We start from the raw sequence: 26,001 nt of genomic DNA, 5'->3' as shown, positions 1-26,001 counted from the left end.
ATTCCTTATGACTGTGGTACTTTATTATATTTATATTTTTAAATATATTCTGTCTCTCTGAATTATCGGACACAAGCTACAGCTTTTCATTGTTTCCAGGAACTTACTGTATTATTTTAATCACATTAACTACTATCCTCTGACAAGTTGCATGATTTTGGCTTTCTGAAATTAATCTCTAAATTACAAAAAGTCAAGATGCCTTTTACATTTAAATTACATTTCAGATTTCCAGGTGGACAGTCATTTACATCATAAAAAGGTGGTATGCTAGAAATAATTGTTTTTGGTATGCTCCATATTTCTTACTTAACACAATGCATTGGCTTACTGAAAAAAAGCAATCCCATTAAAAGAGAAACTCGATTTTCCTGAGGTTAGCTCTACTCAGGTAAATTTTTATTAATATAAGTTGTTACAGATGTTGTGCACTTAAAAGAAATCCCCTGAATATTTAGGAAGACCCTCCCTGTTGATAAAATGTCTCCCATGTACTCTCAGGAGAAATACTAATGGTCTTTTTAACCACTTATTGCACCTATGATAGAGTATATTTACTCCCTTCCATTCTTGAAATTTTGGGTCAGTGTAGTAAATTACACACAGGCATCTAGTCTTGTCATCTATTGATGGTTTCTGCTCTTCTCTTACTTCTTGAAATCTTTGCTAAAAGCTGGAGATTAGAAATGTCTTCTCCCACAAAGAGCTCAGAGCTTCATAGATAGAACTGTAAGCAGCTCAACTATTGTTACTTCAGGAAACGACCAACAGTACAGGCTTCTGAGCTGATACCATACAGACAGATGTCAGAATCTAAGTCTGCAATTTCAGGACAATTTTACACAGAAGCAGAGGATTTCATGAAAGCTGACTCCAGGCCCAATATCTACTAGAACAAAAAGGAGTTAAGTAGGAATGAATAAATAGCTCACTATAGTTACTTGCTTAGAACGCTGTTATCTTTTTTTTTTTTGTATATTTTTTTATTGTAGTTCAATTTGCCAACATATAGCATAACACCCAGTGCTCATCCTGTTAAGTGCCCCCCTCAGTGACCGACACCCAGTCACCCCATCCCCCTGCCCACCTCCCCTTCCACCACCCCTTGTTCATTTCCCAGAGTTAGGAGTCTCTCATAGAACACTGTTATCTTGAAAGTTCTTCTTCCCCAACCCACCTTGTTAGATTTTTAAAGAATCCCCCCCCCTCTTATTTATTCATATGTCATCTTCATTTTAGTGTCATCTTCATTTAGTGTCATCTTTATTTTAGAATTCAGAGTTTGGGAACAAATGTTTTTACTGATTTTTTTTTTTCATTTTAATGGCACTGTAGTCATTTACATGTGACAAACAAAATTAGTCCTTCTTTAAAAAAAATAATACAATTTGATGAATCAGTTGCTGAAATGGTGTTTAAATTTTCTGGCATGTCCTATTTGAAAATAAATTTTATTCGGGCACCTGGGTGGCTCAGTCCATTGAGCATCTGCCTTTGGCTCAGGTCATGATCCCAGGGTCCTTGGATGGAGCTCCCCTTGGGCTCCCTGCTAGGTGGGGAGTCTGCTTCTCCCTCTGCCACTCTCCTTGCCTGTGAGCTTGTGCGTGCTCTCTAATAGATAGAGCAAACAGTTTCTGTGAAAGAAAAAAAGAACACAGCTGTAATTATACTGCTCTATAACACACCATTCAATTTTTTATGTTGTTTCAGTTTTATTCCAATTTTCTTTTCAGTAATTTATATATATATATGTATATATATATCTATATCTATATATATCTGTATCTCCTATATATCTTTTAAAAGACACTGTACTTTTAAAACTTTTAAAACATTTTAGGTTCATAACAAAATTAGGAGGCAGTTACAGATATTCCCAATATCCCTGCCCTACATATATGTAGCCTTTCCCAATGTCAGCATCCCCCATCAGAGTGGTCTCTTTCTTTTTATAACTGATAAACTTTGACACATCATTATCATTCAAAGCCCATAATTTACATTGGGGTTCATTCTTAGTTTCATATATTCTATGGGGTTGGACAAATTAATATCGTCACATGTCCATTATTATAGTATCAAATAGTTTCCTTGGTCTAAAAAACTGCTCTGTGCTCTATTTATCCCTCACTTCCCTATCCTAGCAATCACTTACCATTTTAGTCTGTGTATATTTGCCTTTTCCAGAATGTCACTTGGTTGGAATCATACTGTATGAAGTTTTTACTGATTTTTTTTTTTTTTTACTTAGTAATAGGCATTTAAGTTTCTTCTATGTCTTTTCGTGGCCTGATAACTCACTTCTTTTTAGTGCTGAATAATGTTCCATTGTCAGAATATACCCCAGTTTACTTATTATTTTATCTATCGGAGGGCATCTTGGCCACTTCGAAGTTTTGGCAGTTACAAATAGAGCTTCTATAAATATCCAAAGGTTCCATAAATATTCATGTACAGGCTTTTGTGTGGACAAAAGTTTTCAATTCATTTGGGTAAATACCAAGGAGTACAATTGCTGGATCAGATGGTAAAAGTAGGTTTAGTTTTTAAGAAATCTCCAAACTGCCTTCCAAAGTGGCTGTGCCATTTTATAATTCCTATTGAGACTTCCTTTTGCTCTGCATCTTTGTCAGTGTTCTAGATTTTGGCCATTCTAATAGGTCTACGGCGGTGGCATCTCACTGTTTTAATTTACAATTCCCTGATGACTTATGATCTGGAATAATCGTATGCTTTCCGTATGCTTATTTGCCAACTCTTTATCTTCTTTGGTGAGGTGTCTGTTTAAGGTCTTTGATCTACTTTGTAATTAGGTTGTATATTTTCTTATTGCTGAGTTTAAGAGTTCTTTGTATATTTTAGATTATAGTCTTTATCATATTTGTCTCTTGTAAGTATTTTCTCCTAATGTGTGCTGTCTTTTCATTCTGTTGATAGCATCTTTCATGGAGTAGATTTTTTTTAATTTTAATTTTATTGCAGTTTAGCTGTTCAACTCTTTCTTTTGTGAATTATGCATTTGAGGTTTTATGTAAAAAGCCATTCCTTATCCAAGTTGTCTAAATTTTCTTTTATGCTCTCTTATAGGGGTTTTTATACTTTTGCATTATACATTTAGATTAATGATACATTTTGAGTTCATCATTTTGAAGGGTAGAAGGTCTGTGACTAGATTTACTATTTTTGCAGGTAGATAGAGTTGTTCCAGTAAGATTTGTTGAAAACACAGTCTTTGCTTCATTATATTGCCTTGCTCCTTTGTCAAAAATCAGTTGATGTATTTATTTATGGGGAGCACTACTTCTGGGCTATTTTATTCATTTTTTTAAAGATTTTATTTATTTTTTCATGAGAGACACAGAGAGAGAGAGAGAGGCAGAGACACAGGCAGAGGGAGAAGCAGGCTCCATGCAGGGAGCCCGATGTGGAACTCGATCCCGGGACTCCAGGATCATGCCCTGGGCTGAAGGCAGACACTAAACCACTGAGCCACCCAGGAATCCCCTGCGCTATTTTATTTCATTGATCTTTTGTCTAATCTTTCACCAATCACATACTGTCTTCATTACTGCAGCTTCCTGGCACATTGAAGTCAGGTAGGATCAGTCCTCCAACCTTGTTCTTCTTCAATATTGTATTGGCTGTTCTGGGTCTTGTGACTCTCCATAAAAGATTCAAATCATTTTGTCAATATCAACAAAGAACTTGCTGGTATTTTGATTAAGACTGGCTCTGTCAACCAAGTTGGTTAAGAACTGACATCTTGACAATATTCAGTCTTCTTATCCGTGAATATGAACTCTCCATTTAATTGCATTTTTAACAGTTTTATAATTTTTCTCAAAAACTTCATTATTTTAGATTTACACCTAAGTTTTTCTTTTTGAGGGATGTTAGTTTAAGTGGTATTGTGTTTTTGACTTCAAATTTGACTCGTTCATTGCTGATATTTGGGATAGTTACTTTTGTATATTAAGATTTTGTGCTACAACTTTGCAATAACAACATAATAATTCCACGAGGTTTATTTTAATTTATTCTTTCAGATTTTCAACACTGATTGTAATATCATCTGTGGACAATGACAGTTTTATTTCTTCTTTCCTAATCTGGACACCCTTTTCCTTTTCTTGTTTTATTGCATTAGTTGGTGTTTCCAGTATGATCTTGAAAGGCAGTGGTGCCGTTAGTAGGAAAGCATTGAGTTTGTTACCATTATGTATAATGTAAGCTATGTTTGTTGCAAATATTCTTTATCAACTTGAGGAAATTCTCCTCTACCCCCGTTTGCTGAGAGTTTTGACCATGATTGGATGTTGGATTTTGTCAAATGCTTCTCTGCATCTATTGATATGATCATGTGATTTTTCTTCTTTAGCCTGTTGATGTGATGAATTACATTAATGGGCTTAGTACTATTGAAGCAAATTTGCATACTTATGATAAATCCCACTTGGTCATAGTATATAGTTATTTTTATACATTGTTGGATTTGATTTACTAATATTTTGTTAAATATTTTTGCATCTATTTCCATTGGATTTATTGGTTTCTAGTCTTCCAGAAATATATTTGTCCAGTTTTGAGATTAGGGCAATGCTGTTCTCCTGAGATATAAATCTTTTCCTCCAACTTTCCTTCCCCTCTTTCTATATTTTCCCTTGCACTTCCAGCATGTGATTATTCCTTTATTCCTTTATTCCTTCTTCTATCCATCAGTAACCCTCGGAAGTGTTCATATCTGAGTCCTGTATTTGTTTTGTCACTTATTCCTGTGATGATGATAACAGTATATTAAAATTATAATCTAAAATTTGGGTCTGTGTTTTTCTGTTTCCCTCATTATCACCAAAATTTTTATTACTGTTTATTTTCAGAATTTTCTGTTTGTTTGAATCAGCTTTCCTCCCAAATGCTCTGGAGACAGGTTGTAATTTGGTGGAGGCTCTCAGGGCTGAATGGAAGACCCTGAGGACAGACACTAATATAGTCAGATATAACAACCCTAGACCACACATCCTGTTTGGTATTTGTTTCATTCTAATTGTAAGTCCTTTGAGGTCAGAGACCATGTATTCCATTATTTTTATATCTCCCAGACTGCCTAAGTTAGAGATTGGCACACACTAGGCAAATACAAGGCATACAATCAATGAATAATTGATTGATTCTGATGCTCTAATACACATCCATATTTGCTTCCGGGAAGTAGTTTAGTTGTTCAAGGATCAAGTTCTAGAATGAATAATTAATCATTTATCAAATGCCTCCAAAAGGCAAGGTCAAATGTGATAGAAAGGATGAAAGCCATTAGGAGATTGTTGATATGCACATTAATCCATTTCAGAAGTGTCAGTTTGCATTTGTTGGTGGTTAGTCTGTGGAGCACTGCAGATTGCGGCTTTATTAGAAGATGCACTTTTCAACACCTCATTACTAGAGACTAGATAGGAGTAAAGTCCCCAAACACTATACTATGTGAAATTTTCCTTTTCTGACATCCTGGAGCATCTTTTCTAGCTACATACCTACTTAAGGTCTTAAGGTGATTGTATATTTCCCATCAGTACCACAGTTTGTTCTTTGTATCCTGATATTTATTCTCCCCTTTTCCCCATGATAATGGCTGTTTAAGCTGAGTACAAGGCTGGTCAGAAACTGCAACATTATCCATCCACCTTTGGAGCGAGGTATTTTCCTATGAATAAGTTATGCAAATGACATATAATGCAGGTGAAATACATAGCTTCTGAATTGTATTTTTTTTCTGAATTGTATTCTTAAACATAGGGGTGTTCTCTGTTTGCTTTTTCCTTTTTCTGCTGGCTAAAATGCAGAATTGTTAGGTTTGCCATCTTCAACAATGGCTTGGAGGGAAACAACACAGGAATGATAGAGCACTAACAAGGTGATTGGTTCTTGGACGAATTTTTCAAACAGAGCCGTCATATGATGGCTGCATCTATGGAGCATTAGATTTAAAAACAAAGAAAGTATATATAGACAAACTAAACAACAACAAATCCTACTTTGTGAAAGCTGCTATTGATACTAGTGTCTCTTATAATAAGCAAACTTATTATCTAACCAATTACTGGACAAATTGATTTTAAGACCACGAAGGGCGGCTCTTGAATCCAAAGATTATTTATAAGTGAGAGGTACTCTAATGGTTGATCCAGGATGTAACCATATTCAAATTTCTTGAGTGAGTTTATATTAGAAAAACATTTTGTATCTTATCAAAATTTGTCAAGGATCCTTCAATACAAAGTTTCTCTAAACTTTCTGTAAAACTATATTATGAACAATAAAAGCTCACAATTCTTTCCAACATCATGAAATAGAAATGTATTAATTCACATAGCATTTGCTGTTGTCAGTTTATATAAATCCCTTTTAATCATACCTGGTCAGCTCTCTGTTTTCATTTTGGTCAAACATCTGATGATAGATGGTGCTCTGTGGTGGGCTTGATGAGTGAGGGGCAGGGATATTAAAGCAGTATCTGCATAGTTCTAGAAATTGCACAACTTAATTGGCTAACCTGCATTTACTAGATGCATGTTACTTTAGGGATCAAATCTACCCTCTCCTGTGAGCTGCTTGGTGGAATTATCATTCAGGGGAACTGAATGCTATGAGAAGATAGTTCCACAATGGGGTCACCTGACTGAAAATGAATTCAGCTTATTTCTTCCTCTGTTCCAGTTGGTTGGTTCACTCAGTTCACTGCTTTCTAAGTCTGCTTAGAGAAAGAAAGAAAAAAGCATTTTCTAAATGTAATTAAGGCCATATCATGATGGCTTTGAATATTTAAAAAAATACCCATTTCAGATCATTTTAAACTTTTTTTTTAATTATTAATTTAGCCACTCTGATTTAAAAACAACTCCACAAGTCATTTCACTAACAGGCCGGATCGTAAATTTGTTTCTAATGTCTTTATGACCCCAGAAAGCAGAGATGAATTGAGCTGGCTTAATTGGCTGAAACACCGTTGAAATGTAATGTGGGTGATTTAATCAGCCTATGGCACTAATGGAGTTAAGCACTTGGTCCAGTAGGAAACTGTATTTCAGCGAGTTTCTAAGTACCTGCCTATTGCTATATAGAAGGTGCTTCCGTCTGTAGTTTGCATGTGGCCTTGTATGGTAGGCTAAAGGGCAGAAAAAAGTTTAGAGCATATATTGTAAAAATGGAACAGTGGCAGGTTTTTAATCAACATTGTAATTTGGGGAAAGAACTGGACTGCGTAGAATTGTTGTAGAATACTTTCTGAGCCAGCCTATTTCATTGTTGTAGAATACTTTCTGAGCCAGCCTATTTCATTTCTCCCTAAGCCACCTGTTGGCACTGAGCAAATGGAGCCCACTTAGCACCAATTTATTTAAATAATGATTCAGGCCATTCACTGACCAGCATGAAAGGGGAAAAGGCAACAGTTATAAAAAACTAAAAAGTATCATTAACTGCCTATCCTATCTAAAAGTGGGGCAGTTCTCACTATCAGGGGGTGACACTGCATCTCTAAATCCAAATCACCACTGCTCACACCCACCAGTTCAGGTCGCTTCTCTAGTACTTCCTATCTGTGTCTTCTTGGGCAAATTATTTAACCTGGTAATATCACTGAATCCTTGTTGGGTTTCACAGCATCATCTAAACACCAATTTGTGTTTTGCAGTTGCTCTAGTGAACTCTTGCTACTTCTCAAAACATCCCATCCTAGACCCTATAATTCCTGCTCCAGGTGGCTCATCTTCTCCGAGGCTGGTACATTAAGCTTAGTGACTTAACTTCTTGGAGTTTCTTTTCTTCCTAAAATCCATTTGGGGAAACTGATTAATATGCATAATCTCCTTTAGTAATTAGAGGTATATAATAATACAAACCAAAACTTATTTTTTTTTCCTGGCCAGCACTGCTTAGCAGCATAAATTTATCTCTGGTTAATTGTATACGTTAAGCCAAATACTCACTAGTGGATTGCTTTTCCTTAATGATGGAGGTGAACATAACTATAGATCATAGAAAAATTTCCACACAGACCATGCTTTACCCTTTTTCTGCCCTCTAAATTTTAGTAACTATAAACATATTTTAGATAAATATCCTATATACCCACAATAAATTATTTTTACATTAGGTCATGGATAAAATCTAGAAGATTATAATTGTTAAACAGAAAATACTTAATTTTCATTCTTTATAAATTATGGCTATTTTGAAACTATGGAAACAGGATTTTTTTTTTAATGAAGAGAGCTGCCACATTCTGGCTGAAATAGCTATAGCAAATTCTACTCGTTTGATCTTGCCGCCTATGTCTGGGTGAAGACTCAGGAAGCCAGTAAAGTGCTGACTTGGTACATGCTGTAGGCTAGGCACTGGATGATGGTCCGTCTCACATCCTTAAACACAGATTTGCTCGAATTGCTAGCACACATCCCTCAAACTCAGACTTCTTTTGGAAATTCTGGCACCCATTCCAACCCAGAATCACAAACACATTCTCATTCCCAAAAGGTGGGACAGGTAAACGTTAAAAACTTAAAAAATGATGCATTTTTAGATACTCACATTTGAGTTCGTTAATTTTAAAATATCATTCATAGCATTCTTTTCCTCTTCTTCTGTAAACAACTGCTTTTGTTTGGGAGCTTAGGTGTTAGTCTGGTATCAGGGAGATTATTAGATACAAACTCAGTTAAATTTCATGGGGCAATATCATGGTGCCTGAGAATAGGATAGGTGATATAGGAGAGAAACTTTCAGGGAGATGATTGAAAATTACAGAAAAATTAACTTTAAGTATAGATACATTTTAGACTAATATTTTTTTGTGGGAAGGTAAAGGCTGAAGAAAACGTGAATAAATAGCTTAAGCCAAGTGCACTGTAACATTTGACTTACTTTATATGGCCACTCATAAAGTATGGGATTGGCTTCTTTTCCCCATTGTTCTTTCCACCTTATAGATGATAAGTCACTTTTTTTTCTTTTTTAGCCAATAAGATTTTTAAACTGTTATCATTCTTCTGGTATAAAGTGATTTTGTGAATGTCACTTTTGAAATATAACTGATAAAATATATTGAGAATTGAGAATTTATCTTATGCCAGAAATATTGCTAAGTATTTAAATACACTATTTCATTGGATCTTTACAACAACTCCATAATTTAAGTACTATTATAATTCCCATTTTATAGATGAGGAGATGGAGACTTTGAAAAATTAATTGACTTGGAAACATCACAGAGTCAGTAATAGCAAAACCAGGACTCTGATACAATGATGTTTTTTCTTAGTGTTCCTATGTTTAATAATCATGTAAACTGCCTATCTGTACATTCTTAGTGGAAGAGAGACTTGATTCTGATGTTATCCAGATAATAAATATTATACAAATACTCTAGAATATTTGCATGCTTCTGAAAATACTTCATTTTCATTACTCACTTTAGTCAATATATATGTAGACACAGCATGTGGTTTTATGTATATTGGCTTCAGTTATTCATGGAAAGATGATAGCTTAATCCAATCAACAAATATCACTCACAGTAGTGAATTAGATCTTGCTTTTCATTAACAAAATGAGTATCATTAACATCCAGATTAAAAGTTAATTTGGTATTTTTACATGTTAAAATGATACTTTCAAATGATGAAATAGCTTGTAGACATATACATATTTGTGTAAATAAAATATTACAATGGAATAGGACAAAGTTTACCAAAAAGATTAATATGGGAATTGTCTTTTTTCTTAAATTTTGGCCAATCTTTCTTTTCTAATAGATTTGTGCATATTTTTTTTCAAATTAATTGATGTAATTTTGTTGATGCTACAGGCACTGAACACCTGCAGTTCCATGCAGAAATGTAGATTTTATTCTTATCTACTGAAATCAAGAACATTACCTTCATAATGAATCCAAAAGAAATTACTCTGGATACTCACATCGATTTTAAAGTAGTTCAGTTTGACTCAATTCAACAAACATTATTAAAGACGAACAAATGTTATTAAAGACCAACAAACATGATTAAAAACATTGTTAACATTACAGTGTTAGAAGCACCGCACAGCTCTGGAAAAATCCATGATTATTCATCAAACTGGGAAAATCACACTGCTTTCCTTCCTTTAAAAAATGTTAGTCAATTTGTTGATTGAGTAAACTACACGGTGTCTGAACTCCACACCTAGCTTGGATTTTAATTTGCAATGTAGCTTTTGAAAAATAATTTAGCCTCAGTTCCTTACTCTCATCATGTGACCTCTAAGGTCATTTCTAATTAAAGAAAATAAAAATGTGGTGACACTGTAAAATAATTGGTGAGAAGGTACTTCCTCAAAGATTTATTTATTTATTTTTCTCAAAGATTTATTAATGTGATAGCTATTCAGTTATTTTTAATGCAAGTCTTAAAACCAGTACAGTACGATTGTATACCATATTTTGCAAAAGTATCTAAAAAAAACATGAAACTCTGGAAGTAAATGGCAAGTTTAATTACTACACTTTTTCCTGTAACTAAAATGCTTCCTTTTGTCATCTCAGTTCTTATTTAGTGTAATTAGATAACGATGATGCTCCTTTCAAATTAATCTTCATTGATTTTGATAGGAAACAATTGACAAAAATAGTGATCTTGACACTTATTTGATTCCTTTCCTAATTAAGTTCATTTTTATATTGATGCAATGTATATTTTAAGTATAATCAACACAAGATATTAACTATCCTGTGTTCATTGGATTATGTACTAATTTGTTAAAATTGAGTGATACAAAATGAAGTTAATACTTTTTTTAAAAGCTTTTATCTTTCCTTCTCACTTCAAATTACATGGAAATTAAATAAAGAGTAAAATGTTAGGAACATTTAAATTAGGTTTGCAGATACTTTTAAGGAAGTACATTTATTTTTCAGAAAGAACATTAAACTTCACTCAAGGAAATGACCATAGCATCAGAATAACATTTCCCAGTATATGTGATTCAGAAGCTTGCAGGAGAAGGATGTGTGTCTGAATATAGCTGGTCTTCAGGATGCACTTTTCCCCATACTTCCTCCAATATTTTTTAGTACATGTGCATTTTACTATTTGCCTATTGTCAGTGACTCATATTTAGAATAAAAAAGAGCCACATATTTTGATTATTCATTAAACTAACAATATTCCTTTTTCCCTTCCCTCCTTTTTGCAAAAGACTTAATGGGCTTGCTTCTATTTTGTATTCTAAGAAACTAATTCAAGGTTAGGAGAAAGTTTTGATAATACTGAGGGTAAAAATAAAATTCTAGTTTTTTTCCTAATCCTCATTTCAAGGATAAAATATATTTAAGACTTTCATATTTTGTGGTTAATTATTCTTTTATTGAAAGAGATTATATAAGAATTTTCACATTTTCTTGAAATTCTAATAGACACAATTTAAAAACTGCAGGAGCCCTTAAGAAGATACAACATAAATTACTCAGGAATTAAATTCTTCTGGACTTTTACATTGTTTTTAGCTTTTTAAAACTATTAATGTATAAGTGATGAGCATCTTTTTGCACAAATGTGGGTTTTTTTAATGCTCATGGTTGTTCCTTAAGGATACACTCCTAGAAATAAAATTACAAGGTCACAAATCCGATTTTTAAAAATAAACTGTATATAACTGTCAAAATTTGCTATGTTCAAAGGAGCCCTCATTAGCCTGTGAGGATGTCTAACAATACCTTAACCATTTTGAAGATCTTGCCTTTTTCATACACAAAATATGGAATTTCATTGTTTTCATTGGAATTCTATGATTACTCATTAACCTAAACTTTAATATTCACATTTCACCTACAGTGTTTAATGTTCACTTACATTTTGTCTTTTCTGTATTGTTATTTTAGTCTTGCTGCCAGTGTTTATCTTATTTGCTTTAATAACGATAGTAACTCTTTGTTGTATATGTTATAAACACTTGCCTGGTATATTTTTCTTGTCATTTATTTATGTATAGGAGAAAAACTTTTTAAATGCTTACATAGTAAAATAAGTCAATCTCTTTTTTTCTGTCATTGATTACATGCTTAGTAAGTTATTACCAATCCAATAGCCAGATACTTCCCAAATTTCTTTCAGGCCCAATATTCCATCTATCCTCCCTCAAATATCAAAAAGGCTGTTCAGTTAAAGCTATTTTGATTGAATGAGGAAATTCTAAAGATCATGACAGCTAGTAGAATAGACCCCTGATATAAAACCTAGGAGCAGTTTACAGTTGTTTCACATCAAATCAACTGTGTAAAATGTGTAAGCAAGATAATCTAGATCATGCTCTAGTAACAAAGACCCTTCAAATTTTAGTGATTTTAAACAACATAGGCTTATCTCTCATTCATGCTGCGTGTGCCTCTCAGATTTACTGAAGGGTGTTTTTCCATAGTGTCTTTATTCTTGAACTTCAGCTGAAAAACAGCTACCATCTGGAACACAGTAGAAGGAAAAAGAAAGCATAGAGAGGGAGAGAAAAATATAAGAAATGCACAAGGGTTATCAAAACTTGCATATGAAATAGGCATACGCCAATTCTTTTCATATTATTATACAATTTAAATGGCCTCATTCAAGGTTAAGTTGGTGGGGAAGGTCATGTGCCTCGAGGGGAACTGGATATTACACGGAATACTAATGATGATTACGGTCTGACTTTTTTGTCACTAAATATTCAGCATATCCTCTTCCCTATATGCCGGATCTGCTCACACCCTGTGACAGATGATACTCAAAGTCCATTAGTCAGTGGGTCCACCTAAACGTTCAAGCTTAAGTAATGACTAATATTTTCATCACCTACTCAGCATGTGCCTCCTTCCATCTAGAAATCTATGAACTGAAAAAGAAAAATTAGATGCCACACACACCCAATATAAAATGGCAGGACTAGGGCAGGTGTGGCCATGATAAACACTCCCACTGAGGAAGATAGGCCATGAGAGATCATAGTGCTTTTGGATCCCACTGGGTGTTGTTGGCAAGGTCTCTAACGTTGATGGTGGATAATATTTCTTATTTAGCTTGCAAATCCTTTTCCTGAAAGGGACTCTCCAGTCTGTAATTACAAACTCTGTTCCCTGACTTCTTCGTACCAGGAGATGCTTCTTTTTTCTTTATTCTCCTTGTCTGTATGCTATAGCCAATATGCATTAAACTATTTTTTTCCTTGAGGTAATCAGTTTTCTCAGACTGCTTCATTATCATTGAAAGTTGGAGGTTCGAAATCTTAGACATTCTTAGTTATGGCCTGTGGGTTATTTATTTAATTTCTTTGTATAAATCAATTAAAACTTACTTGGCTTATCTACTTTATTTCTGTTGACCTCCATGAGCTAACAGCTACATCTACAGCTATTTCTAGACAGTTCTTAGATTTGCTACAGATATTGCTTTTCTCCCATGCCTTTTATCACAAATTAATTGTAGATACCTTGACTTTAAAAGACTTAGATTTAATAGTCCCACATTGAGCCTTTCTCTGAGCCACTCCTTAAATTCAAAGGATTTACTGGATGCCACAAGTGTAAATGTCTCTGCTTTGAGGCACTTTAATTTATTTAGATATTTTAACAATGGGTCAGATGACTATTGCACTGATTTGCTATTTACCACAAGGTTGAGTTGTATGTAATTGGCCTTAACTCTCAAGTACCTTTTCAGTTTTATCATTTGTCATTTGGGATTGAGGACCGTTTGCCACATCCAACACTGCAAGTCCCTACTTTTCTGCACTTTTTTTTTTCTCTTTTATTCCTGCTGTTAAAACTCTACTCTCCTTAGATTGCTTTTTTTTTTTTATACTGCATTTCCCAAATGGAGCCCTATCAATAAACACTCAGAATTAATATTCTACTTTGCAATCTCTTTCCCTAGATCCGTGGATTCTTTGGATATGTGGTCACCTTCTCAAGTTAAGGGAGGCAACAGTTTTCCAAATCCTTGGCTACTTTTCATGATGGGTCATCAGCATTCCATCTGCAGCATCTGTTCCCTTCTTGTTTTCCAATCGACCACTAACACGATGCCATGTTTGTTATGTTTTGTTATGGAAGCACCCCAACGTGGTAGCTGTCAAGATAGTCTAGGTTATGCTGTAGCAGCAAATTACTCCCCAATAAAGGCTTAGTTCTTGCTTGTGCTTTTTGGAAATCTTGGATTGTCTAGAGTCTCCATCAAACTCTCTGCCTCCCTTCAGGGCCCATAATGAAAGAGGGATCACATCTGGAGTACTGCAAGGCACTGTGGCAGTAAGAAGGAGATTTTGGAAAACCCCTTCTTGGATCTTCACACCTCGGTTTGGAGGGGGTGCACATCACTTCTCAACATGGTTCATTGACCAAAGAAAGTTAATATAGTCAATTTACCTTCAAAATGGTAGAGAAGGAATATTCTAACATGTACTTAGAGAACCCAAATGATTACCAAAGTAATTATTTCACTAATTAATGTCCTTAAATAATATTTACAACTTTATATTGCCTATATTTACCACCATTCACTAAGGCTAAGAAATATCTAATATTTATGAAGAATTACAATAAAATTATGGTGATATTAAGCAACATTACCCCTTAAATTAGGATAAAACATAAAACATTTACAATGCATTTGAAAGAGTCTTTCTGACCATGGAGGCTAATAGATATTCCATTGTAGATAGAATCTGTTACAAATTTTTAGTTGTAAACATTTTCACCAGTTTTGCAATATCGACCCATTTCCTTTTTTTTCTTTTGCAGTACTGACTCTTATTAAAGAAATGCTACATAGGAATTAGAAAACAACAATACTTTAACCAGTGTTTAGATCTCAAATTTTATGGATTGCATATTCATCAGCTCTTTGTTGATTTTAGAGGTACAATGCTCTTCACTAATCTGTAATGGTAGCCTACTGGAGAGTTCTTATGCTATAAACCAAATAATTATGCTCTCATGGTTTATAATAGTCATCCTGGTATTTGCAGTTATGTCCTGCACCCAGCTGTGTCACTCCTTGAGAAAGATAGAAGGACACAATTAGGGCCTTAGCAAATTCTTAAACTCAAGTGATTCTCTTCAGTTGACCCATTAGTAAGAGAAAGGAGAGTTTAGGTACATCTCTCATTTTTGTTAGTTTACATGGGAATAATATCCAATGAAATCATTTGACATATTCCCTTAAAGAGGGCACTGGGGACTTTTTGTAACCCTGTCTTAAAGTACCACATCTCTAGTCAGTAAAACATTTTATTACTTATACTGATGCATGGGTGCACTGAGCCTCTGTGCCCAGCATTATTTAGTATTATTTCCATACGTTCATAGGCACATAGTTTAATGGGCATTATGATATACGGTTAAGTAGCATAGGTGACATCTGATAGTAATCTTCGAGTCAATAAAGGGAACAACGTTTTAAGAAAAGAATGAGCAAACCCTAGCTATAGGAACAAGAAAGAGAACATTATAAAAGATTTAAAAGCAAGGTACACATTTTCTGGTCCAGAAGCCATTCACTACAGCAATAAAATCTGTTCTCAACCATATTGTAAAGATTTGTCTAAGGACTGTAGTGCAGCAATTTTTTCAGGTAGATGACATAACATTACCATTTAAGAATGATTTTCCAAGGTTATGTGTCTTGAATATTATCAAAGAAATAAATTGAAAAATGAATATTAGTAATATAGAATAAGTATGTCTCTGGAATACTGTTGCTTCTCACAGAACTTTGTCCTGATCAGTCAAAGGATTGAGAGGCTAATGAACTTCATTATGTCATGCCTACGGATGTTGCCTTTTTTTGTGAATGGCACTTTTTCCAAGTTTTAATTTTTTAGCTTATCAGAACTGGTCCAAATTGAGTACCCAAGTGCTCTTAAAAAATAGCAAAAGAAAACTCTCTAAAACACTTTTTAATCTAAGTCTTGATTGATTATTAAAGGTTTTCTTAATAATTCTATTCATAAAATACATTTTAAGTTGTATTCTTTATAGTCTTTTTTTTAAGTTTTGACTTTACTTTCTCTCATGAAATATAATATTAATATGTTGATTGCAAATATATATATATTTAATAAAGTTAATGGATATCAATATTTTACAGCAAGTCATCTTATAGAAAATTTGTCAATTAAGAGCTAGAATATGAAGAAGATTTGATATTTAGTGCAAAATTGATTACCAAATAAACAGGATTTTAAAAGAATAAATAAAACGTCAAAAAACAACAACTTAAAATTCTGCATGATAATCACCAGAATGACTCAAATAAAAAAAAAGATTATTGGGACCAAATATCAGTGAGATTGCAGAGCCACCAGAATTCTCAGACATATGTAGTGAGACTATAAAGTCACTTGAGAAAAATTTCTGGCAGTTTCCTATAAAACTAAAGATATGCCTATAAGACAGAAATTCCCATCTTCAGTGTTTATCAAAGAAAAATAATATATATGATTATCTATCTATAATATGTATTATAGATATGTATTAGATATATTTACCCATGCACAAAACACTGTATAAAAACATTCAGAGCAACTTTATAATTAAAAACAAAATGGCTTAGATTATTCATAAAGAGGTGAAAGTATAAACAAATTGTGTGTATCCGTAAAAGAATGCTATTTAGCAATACTGCTGATACCTGCATCCATATGATGAATCTCAGAACTCTGCTGAGTGAAAAATGCCTTACACATAGTAGTGTGTATTATGAGATTCCACTCACATGACTGGAACAGGTAAATCCAATCTATGTTGTGGTGGGAAATATCAGAACAGTGGTTTGCCTCTGGGAGTTGTATCTGCAAGGATAAAGCAAGACAAGAGTTTCTTAAGTTATCATAATGCTGTATATCTTGGTATAAAAGATGTATCTGTTTGTCAAAACTTAGCAAATGTGCACTTAAGATCTGTGCATTTCACGGTGTAACATTTTTCATCCAAAGAAAGAAATCCAAATGATGCTGAATTCTAGTTAATGTTAGAAATACTGAAATTTTTGGTGGAACTATATAAATTCTGCAACATACTTTTAATGCATCAAAAATAGTGTGGATGGATTGAATGTGCGGAGTCACATGACGCACATTGTGTACATTAAAGGTAGAATCTTTAGGTTCCTCTTCTCTGGGTTTTCATTGTGAAATCTTTTCGGTATTTCTGTTGATTAAAATTTTCCACTAAATTAAAAAATTAAAAGCTTGCACAGAAGACAGAAGTTTGTTATCATATACTCTAGTATCAATCTTATGGAAGTTTTAAGGAAATGGATACAAAATTTTTATTGAAGAAAACAAGAGGAAAAGAGTGAATTAGACTGAATAAAGTGATTTGCCAAGCAATATAGTGGTTTGGGTAAGCTTTTTCCAAAAAGAAAGAAATCAAAGTTTTGTGTTTTCTTCCCCTATGGAATGAAAAGCTGACTTCAAAAAAAAAAAAAAAAAAACGGCTCTTCATTGGGAGCAGTCAGTGGAAAGACAGAGGCCAGTTAAAAAAACTGCTAGTTTTCCAAGAAGTCCATTCCCTAATCTCAGATGAAATTAGTAAAGGATTGTTGACTGACAACAACTAACATGACAATATGTTGCCGTCAAACACATTTTGTTGTAACTAGCCTGCACCACCATTCAGGAGACTGGCAGCAGTTTGCCTAGGACTGGCTTTACACATTGAAAAAGTAATTTTGAACTTCATTCCTTTCCAGTTTCTTAGCTTATCCAGTTTCATGCATGCTTGAATCTGTGAGAAGTGACTCATCCAATTGGGTTTGCTTATATGGAAAGTTATTTCTATTATAATATGGTGCCATGTGCCGTATTTAGTTAAAAATGTTTATGTTATTCAACTACTAAGTGCATTAGTAGTTTGCATAATTGTTTAACTCTCACTGCTTAATATCTGAATGTTTTTCATGTACTAATAAAATATATTTAGCATTTGTACATACATTAGATATCACAGATTTTAACTCTTAATACTATTAGTCATAAATATATCACTTGCTACAAATTTTCAGTGTGTGTCTGGGCTATTTGGTTTTAAAAGCTATTGAAAAGTCTTACTGCCTATAAGTAAGTCAATAAACAAAGAAAATAGAGAAAAAAAGAACTTGAAAACAATTTCAATACTTTGCTGGGAAAGGATGATAAGAACTAGCTATAAAAAGGATAAGGATAAAATCTAATGAGGGTGCCCATGGTGGTTTTGGAGCTATTATTAGGCTAAAAAAAAACTCTAATTCTGTATTTAAGTCCAATAATATTTATGTCACACCATGAGAAGTATTCCTTCAAATATTATTTATTTTCACCTAAATAACAATTGAAAATAAACAAAGTGCTGATTTTTGTTCCTCAAGGTTTTTAAAAAAAACATTTGACTCTGTTTTATCTTTAATTCCTTAATGATTTAAGCTGGATTTCCTAGATAGCTTATAAAAAATAACTTAAACCAATTATTAGTGAGCTGTCTTACTTTGTTCAATAAAAAAAAAGACTGAAACTTTTCTTATAAAAATATAAAGCAAAGGAGACAAGTCTTGATTATCTGATTAGGTAATTTATCACATTCCTGTCTCAGTATCTTTAACACTCATGTAACGGTACACAACGGAGCCTCCAACTGTCAGCCAACAACATATTTTTCCTTTAACATGTTTCGAGAATTCAGTATAGACAATAACCTTGAACAAACAAAAAGGCTACTCGGTTTCACAATTAGCATAAGGTTCAGGTCAAAGTCTCAGGAAACAACTGCAAGCTGAAGTCCAGTTAATATATCCAAATTTGTGTATTACATTTCAATATGGAATAGCACTGCTTAGGATAACAGCATCCAAAAAGTTCAAATCAAAAAAAGATTTACTTTGAAATGGTTATATAATTATGTTACCAAATTTTAGAGGATGTGAATGAGCCCTTTTATTGTTGTGAATTCAGCAGAAGAAATAACAATATTTTGGGTATTACTTTTATTTTATTGCAACAAAAAAACTATCCTTAAATGTTATCTGTTAACAGCGAGGAAGGTGTTTTGCTACTCAAGTCAAATTGTAGTTGCCTGATACACAATAGATAGGAAAATTTCTTTTTCAAATAATATGCTTTTTTATCTCAGAACTCTGACTAGACATATTCTCAAGTGCTGAGTAATCCTTAGAAATAGTTCAATCATATTTGGTAGTTTGGTCTCGTAAGACAACGTATCTCTTTCAATATAAACTATGAGTCTGGCAAAAAATATAGGTTTAGTCTTCTACTCTGTCATTGGCTAACTAGGATTTCTCATCAGCAGAGATTTCCCTTATGGCTAATCAAATATCAGAATGATACATTTTAAATATTTTACTTATAGATGCTAACAATCTATATTTTTTAAGCATTTAGATTTTAGCACATCTAATAATACAATTTCATGTATACTATACACTATTGGCATTATCAATGAATTCCTCTCTTACCAAAGAAAAGGTGTTCAGGTGCATGAAATGGTGAATACTCCATCTTTTTCTGGGCATCAGTCCAATGACCAGATGCTGGGCAAAGTCCACATAGATTTGTGATTGCTAGTACAAACAATTCCTAATTAAGATTCTTTAATTGGGGCACTGACAAAAAAATGTATGCCTCCAATAGGACATAATAAAAAGTATACAGTATTCCTAATTACTAGAATTCTCAATTAATTTAATAAATATTCATCAAGCTCTTGGAGTGAGTGGTGTTTATTACCTATTCAGTCTTTAATAAGCTATAGTGGCAGACTTCCTGTTTTCCTTCGGGGAAAATTGATTCTTACCTATGTGACTGGGACAAAGTTAAAGAGTTAACATGTAATAATACTGGAATTATTCTTAATTCTGAGGTCAAAACTTAGACTCATTTTATTCTGCCTCACATCCACCCAATTATTCTTTGAGGAGGTGAAAAAAAAAAGATTTCACTTGCTCATTTACTCATCTTCTACTTCTTCTAATGCTATAGGTCTTTTCTCAACATAAATATTTCTCTTTCCTTTGCCATTCTGGGTACTCATGTCTCTCTTTTTTTCTCTCCTTCTGCACATTCTTAACTTTGTACTCCTAGTATCTTGTAAAGCACTCGCCACCACAATTTGCTTGATTAGACGACTTGAAGTATGTTGAAGGCCTATTATTTATTTCATCATCTACTTTTATCAAGATATCTAAAATTCCTTTACAATTTGAATGGTTTCAAATGATAACATTTTTGGCCAACCGCAAATTTTTGCACTTTACAACAAACTGCACATAAATGTATCCAATAGAATCAAAATATATTAGGTTTTAACGCTTATTATATATAAATATATGAGTTTCTTTAAAAGCCAGAGATTTTATATTATTCTCTCTCCATATCTCTATTCTATTTTCTCCACAGAATTTTGTCTTCATGAAATATAATTTTATGCTCAAGACTTTTGATTACACTATCATACTTTTCTGAACCAAAAACATATAAATTATATGCATTTAAAAATGCTTTAAAATAGTAAAGTGTAAATCTCTTCTGCATTGATTTATCATGGATATTTTTATTAGTATCAGCAAAATATTAATATATTACTTTTTTTTTTTAAAGAAAATTTTAGGGGCACCTGGGTGGCTTGGTCAGGTTAGCAGCTGCCTTTGGCTCAGGTCATGACCCCAAGGTCCTGGAATGGATCCGACATGGGACTCCCTGCTCAGAGGGAGACCTGCTTCTCCCTCTCCCCACTGATTCACTATTCTCTAACTTTCCTCTGGAATTCAAGCAATCAAAGTTACAGACATAGTGTACATTGTGATGTTCACCCTAATGATGGTTGTGAAATTACAAACCTTTATAAATCAATGGACTCAAAAAGAAGAATGGATCAGCTACAGAAAAAAGATCAGAACATATCTTCCTACTTCAAAACCAAGAGTCCAACTAGAAAGAGGGAAATCACTTTGTTATTGCAAGAAATTAAGGAAAAGGCTAAGTAACTCGAAGATATTTCAACTGTTTCCCAATAATCTCTGTCCCCATTATTTCCATTTTTGAAAAAACGTATATATATTTTAACAACGCAACTCCCAAGAAGACAACACATCTATGGCTAAAAGTAGCGAATGCATCCATATATGTATAATAATTTAAAAATCAGGAAAAACCTACTGTGAATATGTGGCTTTTCATCCAGTGCTATTTCTTACTCTGTGGGTCCAGTCAGCATAATGCCATCAATGCAATGGACCAGTATGATGTCTTGTGGAAGCAAAGGTAGTCAAGATTTCTGTAAACAAAATTATTTTTTTCAGAAAAAATAACCCTGAAATTATGACCTTAGCTGAAATCAAGAGCTGGACGCTTACCCTACTGGGTCATCTAGGTGCCCCTGTAAATTAAATTGTGAAACAGAGGATTGATATATCCCCGGGGTAAGATAGTGAAGGTGTATAACTGGTCATACCAGTGGAAAGAAAACTGCTCTGGAGGTCTTTACTGACAGGTCTCAACTAAAAAGCATTTTCAAAAGATCATATCTGGTATCAAGTGACATGCTAATTCCCTCAAGCCATGAAATCACATCTAGTACAGCAGCTGCAATTGGAGTCACCACCTGGTTAAGTTTATCATAATCCACTGTCATTCCCCATATTCCATCTGTCTTCTGCACAGTCCAAGCACTGGAATTGAATGGGGACGTGGTGGGAATCACCACCCCTACATCTTTCAAGTCCTTGATGGTGGCACCAATGTCTACAATCCTTCCAGCAATGTGGCATTATGTTAGCTCTACTATTTTCCTAGGAAGAGGCAGTTGTAGTTGCCTCCACTTGGCCTTTCCCATCATAGTAGTTCCCACTCCACAGGTTAAGGAACCAGGGTGGGATTCCATCAGCTATGGAATATGTCTATCCCAACTATGCATTCCAGAACTGCGGGAAGAACCACACCATGGGTTCAGGGACCCATCTGGCCCAACTTAAGATGGATCTAAGCCCAGACTGCTTTGATCAGCTGATCTTCATAAGTTCCTACTCTGACTGGTAGGTCACAGTGATGTTCTGGGTCTCCTGGAATCAGCATCAGCTCAGAGCAAGTTCCCCAACGCACAGTTACCTTGGGAAAAGGCTGTAGCAGCTTCTACAGAAGCCTAAGAAACAGATAATGACTATTCATTCTTACAGTATGGTCCTTCCTCAAGGGAACCTGGTCTGCCTTTCATTTAAGAGATTCTAGGTCTATAAACTGGCTGAAGGCTGGGAATCGATTCAGGGGCTATGCCTCATTGTTTTAGGATTCAGGTTAGACTTGCTCACTGGACCAAGAAATTTTCTGCATATACAGACCAAGGAAGAATTCAGTAGAGTTCCTATCTATTTTACTTCCAGGAGCACCATGATCAATTAGACAATGTCATAGGTCTGAGTGAGTCAGACTATTCTCATTGCTGCTTTGACTCTGCTCTCCATTACGGTAGTGATGCTCACCTTGCCCTCTGTGGTTGAGTGATGCTATATGCCTCTTGTCACCCTGGGATCCAGTTATTCCCACTGATGCAGGTTTCCTGATTCAGCAACTGCAGTTCCCACTGTAAGGTCTGGCCTACAGAGAAGAATGATTGCAGAGCTTGTCAAGGACTCTGAGACTCTCCTCACAAATTTATTTCTCACAGTACTGGTGACAGGTATGTCTTCTGGACACTCCCAGGGTGGGTGAGTAAGCCTTAAAAGACAAATCCATCCTAATATTCCATGTTTCTAAGTATCTGAACCTGTTTCTCTATATTAAGCCAAGGCAAGTCACTCACTGTGGGTAAGCATCTTTTGTTTCATTTTTGTTTTTTAAGTTTTTAATCACCCAGTGCTCACCAGGACAAGTGCAATCTTTAATCTCCATCACATATATCACCCATCCCCACATTCCCCATTCCTCTGGTAACCATCAGTTTGTTCTCCATAGTTAAGAATCTGTTTCTTGGGACACCTGGGTGGCTCAGTGGTTAAGCGTCTGCCTTTGGCTCAGGTTGTGATCTCGGGGTCCTGGGATCGAGTCCCTCATCAGGCTCTCTGCAGGAAGCTTGCTTCTCCCTCTGTCTATGTTTCTGCTTCTCTCATGAATAAATAAATAAAATCTTGGAAAAAAATAGAATCTATTTCTTGGTTTGTCTCTCTTTTCTCCCCTTTGCTCATTTGTTTTGTTTCTTAAATTTCACATGAGTGAAATCATATGGCATTTTGTCTTTCCCTGACTTATTTTAGTAAGCATTATGTCCTTTAGCTCCATTCGTGTTGTTGCAAATGGAAAGTTTCCATTCTTTTTACAGCTAAACAATATTACATTGTATATAAATATCACATCTTCTTTATCCACTCATAAATCAATGGACACCTGGACTGCTTCCATATCTTGGCTATTGTAAATAATGTCACTATAAACATAGGGGGTAAAGGATCCCTGGGTGGCGCAGTGGTTTGATGCTTGCCCTTGGCCCAGGGCATGATCCTGGAGACCCGGGATCGAGTCCCACGTCGGGCTCCCTGCATGGAGCCTGCTTCTCCCTCTGCCTATGTCTCTGCCTCTCTCTCTCTCTGTGACTATCATAAATAAATTTAAAAAAAATTAAAAAAAAAACATAGGGGGATGTATATCCCTTTGAATTAGAGTTGTTTTTTTTTTTTAATTCTTTGTGTAAATATCTACTAGTGCAATTGCTGGATCATAGGGTAGTTCTATTTTAGAATTCTGAGGAACCTCCATGCTGTTTTCAACTGTGGTTGCACCAGTTTGCATTCCCATAAATAGTACAAGATGGTTCCCTTTTTCCCACATCCTCAGCAACACCTGTTGTTTCTCGTGTTGTTGATTTCAGCCATTCTGACAGGTACGAGGTGGCATCTCATTGCACTTCCCTGATAAGTGATGATAAGCATTTTTTCATATGTCTGTTGGCCACTGTGGGGCCAGCTTTTTATCCAAGGTTCATCCAGCCCAGTATACAAACTGTTATATTTCATCCTAATACCCTGAGCTGCAACATTAAGTGCAGAGTTTCTGTCTAGTGAGATCACATCAATAAGTTAGGTCTAATCCAACTGTGTTTTCCTTCCACCATTATTGCACACCCTCAACATCCCTTCTTATATATGTTTTCTGGATTTCTGTCTGTATAAATTAGAAACTCAAGTGGTCCCTTTGGTATAGAACACTCTCCATGGGTCACATGTTGTACTTTACCTTTAGGGGTCTACTGGGCTTTGAGTATAGTTACAGGTCTAGAAGAACAGAGGAGTGGTGGGAGTGGGTCCTGAGGAGAATCAGTAGTGGTTGGATGACAGTTACCTCAAGGGAGGCCACTACAGTTGCCACAAGGCACCAACCACTGGGCGTAGGGAAGCTACTTTCCCTGGTAATGATGACTCACCAGAATTTAGGGCGTAATGTCTCTAGTTTCTTAGTTTTTTCCTGTGATTCTTCCCACACATCCTCAATCCAACATACCGCATCCCATTATTTCCCAGTCAATGACCTCCCTTTAAAAGCAGACATCCTGTGAGGTTCAACTTGCTTTGCAACTCATCCAATCACAGGATGGGTTCTGAGTGATGTGCAGCAATCTCAGCCCCAAGGCTCAGGAAATAATTGTGTCTTTTGAGTGAACTTTGTATGACTTGAGTTTGGACTTGGAGTCCCTGGGCTGATCCTTTTCTTTTGCCGCTTTTTTCCATGGACTTGAGGAGCTACCAGCCAATCTCATATCTGTTAGTTTTCCTAAAACATTACAACAGAACAAATGTAGTCACTTAGCTCCTTGCTTTTTATAACTGGTTGATTAGGAGGATCCTACAGAGATATTTTGCATGTTTCTTTATTTTTAAACGATTTTATTTATTTATTTATTCATGAGAGACACAGAGAAAAAGAGAGGCAGAGAGACACAGGCAGAGGGAGAAGCAGGCTCCATGCAGGGAGCCCGATGTGGGACTCAATCCCAGGACTCCAGGATCATGACCTGAGCTGAAGGCAGGCGCTAAACTGCTGAGCCACCCAGGGATCCCCTTTTTGCATGTTTCTATTGCCAAATCATGTCATGGGTTAACAGTGATGTCTTTATAATTGGAAATAGAAATACCATTTTAATCTAATCATATTAAAGAACCAATTCCAAAACCCCAGGACCAATTTTGAAAACTCATTCTTAACAATTCTGTTGCTTTAGAACTACTCTTGGATGAAAGCTCACATTAATCTGGTTTCTCCAGAGGAGCAACCATTAGGAGATGTGGGTATATGTGTATGTATATATGCACACACACACACACACGCACACACACATCCATCACCATCTTTCCTAGATACATATAGAAATATAAAGAGATTTAGTATTAGAAATTGGCTCACTCATATATGGAGACTAAGAAGTCTTCTCCTGTCTTCAGATTTAGACTTGGACTGAACCCCATCTTAGGCTCTTCTAGGTTTTCATCTAGGCAACTGTAGATCTTGGGCCCGCTGAGCCTCTCATCACTTGTCGAGAGAGAAAGTGTATAAGCAGGAATGAGATTCATGGCTCAATAACAAATGAATTAAAGACAGTCTTCAAAGCAGAACTACGTACTTTTCGAGGATATATCCAAATCTAATACTATATATTAAACATATTCGAATGGAAGCTTTCAGGTGGAGTGAGAGGAAGATGAAGTGAAATTATTAAATAATATAAGAGACTGGCCTTTAACCAAAGATGATTGGATACTATGGCCTGAGAAGATGAGGTACTAACCTGGAACACCCAAGAACAGATAAAGAAATGCATGATGAGTGTATCAAAAAAAAAAAAAAAAAAGATGAACAAAAAGCAGTGATTTCAGATATGTTCTCTCTGGTAGTAACATTTAATAAAATTGAAATAATTACATCTGCTCCATGCTGTCAGAGAACAGACAGTAGGATAGAGGAAATAGCCCAGAT

The 26,001-nt window shown here is 34.9% G+C and overlaps 1 long non-coding RNA gene across 3 annotated transcripts; it reads right to left on the bottom strand.

Moving 5' to 3' along the window:
• Positions 1–1,282: 1,282 nt before the first annotated feature.
• Positions 1,283–25,559, bottom strand: LOC140605464 (uncharacterized). 3 transcript variants are annotated; one of them, XR_012008113.1, is made up of 7 exons: positions 25,432–25,559; positions 22,521–22,635; positions 21,202–21,319; positions 16,686–16,845; positions 8,584–12,484; positions 6,410–6,745; positions 1,283–1,634 (listed from the first exon to the last, which is right to left on the bottom strand). It is a non-coding gene; the product is annotated as an uncharacterized lncRNA (long non-coding RNA). The 3 variants fall into 3 exon arrangements; XR_012008112.1 differs by having other exon boundaries at positions 6,410–12,484; XR_012008111.1 differs by having other exon boundaries at positions 6,410–12,484; positions 16,770–16,845.
• Positions 25,560–26,001: the final 442 nt, after the last annotated feature.

This window comes from Canis lupus, chromosome 15, assembly GCF_048164855.1.
Source record: "Canis lupus baileyi chromosome 15, mCanLup2.hap1, whole genome shotgun sequence".
NCBI classification, from domain to species: domain Eukaryota; kingdom Metazoa; phylum Chordata; class Mammalia; order Carnivora; family Canidae; genus Canis; species Canis lupus.
Note: the sequence above shows the minus strand (reverse complement) of the source record. Positions and strands in the feature narration are given on the sequence as shown.